Here is an 8,109-nt window from a genome sequence, read left to right as displayed (position 1 = left end):
AATGGATGGATGGATGCATCTGTTCATCTCAACCAAATTAGACTTCTGTAACATCTTTGAAATCTTGATAATGTGCGGACCTGATTGTGTGCATGTCATTGCTTTTTGTCTAAAGCATAGGTGTACACTTTGAAGGGGACCCAGAAGATGAGTCACCCTCAATACTAAGTACACTGACCTTTTTCCACCACAATCAGGACATGAATGAATCATTTTGGCTAAAAATGTGTCATATTCTTGTTTTTCAGTCGGCTTCAGGAACATCTAGTAGTTGAGATGATTCTTCAAAGTCATCCCAGACCACAGAAAGGTTATGCGTGATATATGAAAGACAGTAACAAGCTTTGGACATGAGCAGAAATCTTCCTCAAGCGCACATGATGCACTAAAAGTTAAGGGCTGTACAAATTAATTACATTTAATCCATCTGTCACTGATGAGAAACAGTTTCACATGCACTTTTAAAGAGGTTACTTTCCCAAACACAAGACACTAAGAGGGTAAAACAGTAAATCGTACCGATATATGTGTCTGTTGACTAATGGCACTTCTCTAGATTGTTTTCTCCTGACTGGATCCTTGCTTGTGTTGTATCTGCTCTCAGATAAAAGCGTCTGCTAAATGAAATTGTTGTTGTTGTTGTAGAATGAATATTTAAGAGCCATACATAGTGCCTGACAGCCTTACTGCATTAAATTTCATTGTGTTTTGAATTGTTATCTGGTGCCTAAATTTTGTGTTTCCTTTTACACAAAAAATACCATAAACTAATGCAGAAAAAGCACAATTGGTTGCTTAGAAACTTACCAGAAATTACAAAATGTACTTTACTTTAATTACTTTACGTGTCTCCTCCAGTGTCCACATGAAACCTTCATTCATGGTGACAGATGTTTTTTTTGTTTGTTTTTTTTACCGTCTGTGGTTAAGTGAATATTTATTAATGTAAAACACTCTGAGTTTACTGGGAATCAAAGGTGCTCGCCTTACCTCTCCTTGCGGTAGAGCACGGCGCGCTTTCCTGCGCATTTAGCGCAGTCGCCACCCGCTTGAACAACTTCAATTCCCACAATTCCTGCGTGTGAGAGCCATTCATTAACAAACAGCAACACAGCGAGAGAGCCAACATGTCAGACAAGAAACAGACCGTCGACCTGGGCTTACTGGAGGAGGACGATGAGTTTGAAGAATTCCCAGCCGAGAGTAAGTATTATATATATACTCGTTGAAGCTTTACAGCTCTTGTTTTATTTTTTTACAGGCTGTCTGTAACTGCTGTTGCGTTTGGACGCAGGGCCCTGCAGCGGTGACTCAGCTAGCCTAGCCTGTTAGCGTTAGCATTAGCTAGCGAACTTAGTACGAAAACAGCCCACAGTGTGCTGATGTAGCGGGAATAGTTCGTCTATTCATTGAGTTCGTAGCTTAAAAGTTCAAAACCACCAATTTTAGTGATGTTTAACAATACCTACCAGTGATTCTTCTGTATAATCCATCTCTTTTAGATACACCGGCTAACGTTAGCACGCTAAGGCTAATAAAGCTAAGTCATCAAGCTAAAGGGTTCAGATCATCTTAACAGTTAAATATGATTTTCACACCGTCAGTTGCACCCGTTGCTTTTTTTTTTGTTTAAGAGTTGAGTTATTAATTTAGAGTTGATGTTAACGTTGGGAATGCTTTAATTCTCAGATTGGACGGGGCTGGATGAAGATGAAGATGCTCATGTTTGGGAAGATAACTGGGATGATGACAACGTAGAGGATGATTTTTCAAATCAGCTGAGGTAATCTTATCATTCAACAACATACACAACATGCAGCTGCATTTCCTTAGAGACTCTCTGTGCCTAGTAAAGCAGGTCAGCAAATGAAGATGCTTGGCACAGATGGATGAGTTCATTTTCATAAATGCTGTCACTTTATGAGTGAGAAAGATGGCTGTCTCAGTCATTTGGTGTGTATTAGAATGTCATGCTTACATCCTCCTCCTCATGTTGCACCGACCCAAGACAGTTAGCAAGTAAATAAAAAGTTGCATTTAGGAAAAGTCCTTAACTTAACCAAATATTTGCATAATATGTATACATCTTAGTTAAACTCAGGTCTTTGCTTTTAAAAAAAAGTTCTAACTATTTGATATGGACTTCTTGCTTGCTTAGTTATTTATATAAATTAGATGAATGCTAAAATAGCTATCATTTTAAAATAATGATCTTTGTGTCATTCAGCATCTCAGAACAACTACATTTACAATGCATTAAAGATATATAGATGATTACAATAATGGAAGCTATTACAAATGTTTTGATATTATTTACTTACAAGTTCTTTAAATACATTGTATTTTAGAGCCTCTTACTTTGAGACACTGGCCTGACATAGTTGAAAGATGCCTGATATGGACATATTAATGTCCTGAGAATTAAACGGGCTGCATTTAATGAAAAGAAATCAAAACTGACATTGTAAAGGCACTTCAAAACGTAGTAGATAGTTTATATTGTATAAATAAACTGTATTGCTCACTGACACTAATATTTGTGTTTGTTCTGCTAATATAAATAGAAAAGACAAGGGCATTTAGGATTAAGAACGGGGAATACATAGGATGTAATGGTTGTTTTTTGTGACTATGCAGCTTGATTTTAGGACTCTGCACATCCTGAAACTGTCTTTTAGTGAGCAGGTTCATCTTTTATTTAATTGCAGTGTGGGAACTGGACTTGCCTTTTTAGCTTTTACCCTGTTTGTAGCGCCTCTACTGCTCCTCCATAGGAGCCTGGGCCACTGCATGTTTCACATATATAGGAAATTGTGCCCCAGACACCTTCACAAGAACAACCAGTACAAAAAAAAACAACAACGAGAAAATCAAAATGCTGAATGCCCAGATGTACCTTAACTGTGTTGCGCTTCATATTTCTATTGAATTGTGCGTTCCACATAAAAGATTTTCATCATAAGATTCGTAAGGCTTTCCTTGCACTCACACTCAGTGAATAATCAATAAGTGTTTATAGATAAGTGGCTGTTCTGTTTTTATTTGAGTACACTTTCAGCAGTAATATGCCATTGTTTTATTTAAGCCAATTACAATAGCCATACTATTAAGCTATTTCTTAAAGATATCATTATTGTTAAAGGGCACAGCTTCTATATATATATTTAGTATGTAATCATCAAATCCATAGCTGCATGCATTATGCAATATTATGTTTTTTTTTTTTTTTCACTGCCATCTCCTAATGGTTCTTACAATCAATAGCAGAGGGTACTTATGCCTCAACCACCCACCTGTAATCATCTCTGCTGACTTGATCTTTCTATTTTCCTTTTCCTCCCTGCAGAGCGGAGCTGGAAAAACATGGTTACAAGATGGAGACGTCATAGTGGCTGACAAGGCCTTTCAGTGTTCTACGACACTGGATATGGACATTTATATTTGAATATGTTGACCACCCACCACAAGAAGAGATTTGAGGACGTTAATTTGTTTCTTTTTTTTGTAAGGAATATCGATGAAAGTAAAGAATTTGGAGGAAACCGTTCCTTTGAGTGTTTTTTTTTTTTTACTGACCAACTATACTGCAAATGTTAAGCATTTGTAGTTAATAAATTTGCTGTTATCTACGCGTTACATCTGTGTTTTTGTTGCGCTTTTGTGTTCCACCTACCTTAATGGTGTTTAATCTGATCAACAGAACAGTCTTGGCCGTCTAACTTGACGACATAAGTGGATTTCTCGAGTAATCATTGAAATGATGCCGTAAATGAGCAAGCTGTAAAAGTAGAATACATGTTAATTGCCTTAAATTCACGCAGGATGGGCAATGAGTTGATGTCGCTACTACAAATTTATTCCGTGTTCCTTCTAGCCCCCGGACTGCTCTTATTCTTTGGTACATACACTAAATCCATTTTGGCAGTCATGAAGGTATAGAAGATGACTCAGGGTTTGGCTAAAACATCTATAAATTACAGTCTTTGTAAGAGCTGTTGATCTCCCCAGAAACACACCTGCCAAGTCAATACAATCTACCTGTAATGGGCAGCTTGTTATTGCCCTCTGACACATTGTGCATTTATTTTGGACTACATGAATTTTGCATGATAGGCTATTACTCAGGTTCAAGTGCTCAACAGATATTCGTGATCATTTTGTAGCAACTGTACTTTTGTGAAAGGCTCTGTTTATTGAAACTGTCAAAGTGATGTCTGCATGATAGAGGAAGAGCGAACAAAAGTGTACACAGGAGAAAATGGAGATGTACATAAGCTGTGCGCAGTGGTAGTACACACAATGCAAACAAGTGTGTGTAAGTGTGCTTGCACGCTGCACACATATACAGAGGCAGTTCCTCTGCACTGTGCTGTATAACATCCCCCTTCCCTCTCAGCCCCACAGCGCTGGGCCGAGTCCCTGAAGGAGAGATTATCCACTGCCGTGTTTGTCAGAGGCAGGGAGGGGGTCTCAGCATGGGGCCTCCCAGCCTGCCTTGCCTGGGCCTGCCCCTACTGCCAGCCAGGCCCTTCTCTTCCGCTTGGCACAGCGGGGACTCTCGTACTGAACCAGAGGCCAATTTATCCCCGCCACACTCCCCCGGCAAAATGATTTCTCTCAGTGTTTTGTCGACTCTCGGTCCCAGGGTCCTAATGAGGTGAAATGGATGCCAGTAAGACCGAGGCTGCAAGAGCCGCTTTCATCCTGAAAACAATATCCATCCTCCACCTCTGGAAGTGGAAAGTAACCTGAAAACATTTACTCACTGTATTTATGTACATTATTGTTTTGTTGTACTGTCTCCATTTTGAGCAGCTTCACTAATATGAATGGGCTTTATTGAGCTCATGTACTTACCAGTCACTTTAAAGACATTAGAAAACATACAATAAGCTAAAAAGAGATCACGCACTAAAATGACTTTAATTATGAAGTCATATAGAGATCTTAAAGGTTCCAGCTGTTTGCAGTATGAATTAACTCGTCTCAAGATTTTTTGGAAATGATTGTGTCCTGAAATGTATAAGACTGGATGATGCATTGGAAAAATGCAACAGTTGTGACAAATGTTGGCTTTTTGGACACATTTGTACAATCAGTTTAAAAAAAAAAAAGGACGAAAGTAGTATACCCCTATATTTATCTAGCCTTCGATTAAAAAATAAAGCGATAAACAATGATTAGACCTTTCTTAGGGAGTGACAGCTGGAATCTGCCTTATTCAAATCGCTGATGGTCTTCAGTGGGATCTGCTGTTCTTTCTGCTATTGGAGTGTTCAGTGTCATACAAAGAGCTCTGCAAGGCCTCCAAGGAAAAAAAAAAAAAGACTGGTAAAAAGATCTACAAATTATTTGAAATCAAGCATTCCACTGTAAGGAAATTAGTCAATTTGCCAATTTGTCCAGGACTGGCTGCCCCGGCAAATTCATTCCAAGACCAGACATTTAAAAAGAATTCCCCGAGAACCTCAAAATTTCCGAACAGGATCTGGAGGTAACTGCAACTGTTGGTGTCAGACTGTATAAGCAAAGCAAACTCCCTGACAGGCAAAGAGGAGGCTTTTTGTAATAACTGGACAGAAGAGTCAAAGATAGAGCTGTCTGGCCACATAGCAGACATATTTGGTGCAAACCAAAGACAGCTTTTCAGCAGAAGAATCTAGCAGCAACCGTGAAAGCCTGGTGGTGGAAATGTGTTGGTTTGGGGTTGCTTTGCTGCTGCTTCAGGAACTGTGCAGCTTGCAGTCAGTGATTCAACTATAAACTCTGCACCGTATCAAGCAGTGTTTGAAGGTACCGTGGGACCATCCAAAGTTTCAGCTGGACCAGCAGTGGACCTTTCAGCAGGAGGATGGTTTAAAGCACACTAGAAAATCCACTAGGAGCCGGCTGAAACACAACAAACGGAAGGTTATGGAATGGTCTTGTAAAAGTCCAGATTTGAATCTCATTGAAATGTTGTGGTGGGATTTAGAGCAGGCAGTACATGCAAGAAAACCCTCAAACATCTTGGTGGTCAAAAATTCGACAAGTCGGTGTTAGAGGCTGGTGGACAATTGTGCAAAACGCCTACAAGAAGTTATTTCTGCTAACGGAGGCGATGCTAGCTTCTGAGGCCAAGGGTGTAGTTAGTTTTTCTGAAGAAAAACATTACATCTATTGATCATTTTGTTGGATAAATGATCAGAGAAAGCTAATTTCCTTTGTGATGTTGTTCAAGTGTAACATCTTCGTTTAATTCAGAAAAAATACCTCAGGCAAGATGTTTGGGAATGGGAAATCTTTTACATTTTGTTTTGTGAAAATCTGTCTTTAAGGCCTCAAAACAAAACAAAACAAAACAAAAATGCTTTGTAGCAGAAAAATGTTCTATTTAAATAAACACTAATTGCTGCAGTAATATGATCAGTCATCAGAATTTTTACAGTTTACAAGAAATTGGCCTTCCTCATTCTCCCATATAATGTTGTGAATTAGGCAAAGCATTTATGACTTTTAATAAGATCAATACAGACTTTTAATAAAGTAAAATTGGAATGCGCGTGCAATCTACTTTTATTTAAGCGTTGATCCGTTATGATATGGATCAATTCTACGTCCATTTTTTTTGCACCTCTGCCTTCAGCTTGGTGCTTGCTATTTCTATTAGCTCTCATTCTTTAGCACTATTTGTTGTTTTGTACTAGATTATAGTTGGAAAAAGTCACTTCAAGTTGTCACAAACAGATTCAAAAAGATGTCAGTGGAAATATGTTTGCTCAGGTCGTACGTTAAAAAGTTGCCAACTAAAAGGACACTGACAAGCATCTGACAAAGTCTTCTTCTCTTGTAGGAAAATTCTGAACCCCTGCTTCTTAGTTATAATGCCAATCATCTGCATATCAAAGCTAAACAGCTCTGCTTTGAGCGTGCGGTCCATACTGTGCTCAGCTGCCACTGATATACATGTCAATGTCAGCATCAATGAAGACAATAAATATTTTGCTGGCACATACTGCAGCACATAACGCAAGGGCTCATGTTCATCAAGTGAACTCAGGGAGCTCAGATTCACACTTGCAGGACGCCTGCATCTGTTTATGAAACTAAAGGGCCCTGGGCCAGATGATTATTCCAAGGGTTGGGAAGTCAGTGAAGTGAGAGAATTGGTAAGTGAGAGCAACAGAGGAGGACTTGTGACCATTTTGTTTGTGCTGAGAGCGTAAGATTGGTCCCTTGTGTTTGACGCTGTGAGGGCCTCGATGGGCCTTCAATATTCAACTTCACACAGATCGCCAAAGCTTTTCAGAATCTCTGCACTGGTTCTGCTTTGATCCCATTCAATCACGGCTTTGATTTCTGCAAACATTTTTTTGTTGTTCCTTTGTGACCCACATGATTCACCTTGACTCGGATGGCTGACTGTGCCTGATATTGACTGAATAACAATCCCTGGAGTGAATATTTCATCAACATCGAAAGGCTGCATTTTAATATTTTAAACAGTGAATAGTTCTTGTTTAGTCCTCATACAGAAATTATAATTCCAAATGCTACAAATTCTGGAAACTGATTCTTGTCTCTCTAAATGCCCGAATTCTTCAAAAAGCATTTTCTTATTTGCAAATCGTTTTCCCTCGGCCCACGCAGTTCTGAGACCACATGCAAGAGAGCAGCCAATGGAACTGTGGCGAGGACTATTTCATAACACTTCATGTTGGGAGATGGCAGATCCATTGTTCTCAAGGCCCACGAGCCTGTGGGCGAGAGTCCCTGCTGTGTCTACACTGAAGAACCACACCAGCCTCCCAGGCTATATTTTCCTCTCTTTTCTGCAGACACTGGAGGCTACTGTGACCATTCCAGCTCTCTCTCTCCCACTGCTACAGGCCCCGCTCTGCCTGCTTCTCCACCTCTCCAATCCCTTCGCCATCGAGCCGGGGTGAAGACGAAGCTGTCGCTGCACAGCTAGGAAGCATGCAGCTGCTACTATAATAGCCCTAATTGCACGTTTCTTTTGTTGGGCTGAAATTAGCGGTGGGGCTGCAATACTACTACTAAAACCCCCCCAAAAAAACCTCCAAGTAAAGATGGCGGGGTGAGAGTTAAAAAAAAAAAAAAAAAAAGACA

General features: G+C 39.7%; 1 long non-coding RNA gene across 1 annotated transcript; it reads left to right on the top strand.

Annotated features, from left to right (window-relative positions):
- Positions 1-1,061: 1,061 nt before the first annotated feature.
- On the top strand, positions 1,062-3,636 carry LOC103370456 (uncharacterized). The gene is made up of 3 exons (XR_520891.1): positions 1,062-1,203; positions 1,690-1,783; positions 3,347-3,636. It is a non-coding gene; the product is annotated as an uncharacterized LOC103370456 (long non-coding RNA).
- The last annotated feature ends 4,473 nt before the right edge of the window (positions 3,637-8,109 follow it).

Source organism: Stegastes partitus, unplaced genomic scaffold, assembly GCF_000690725.1.
Source record: "Stegastes partitus isolate 25-593 unplaced genomic scaffold, Stegastes_partitus-1.0.2 Scaffold1428, whole genome shotgun sequence".
Taxonomy (NCBI): Eukaryota; Metazoa; Chordata; class Actinopteri; family Pomacentridae; genus Stegastes; species Stegastes partitus.
The sequence above is the reverse complement of the archived record's forward strand: the minus strand, read 5'-3'. Positions and strand labels throughout refer to the sequence as shown.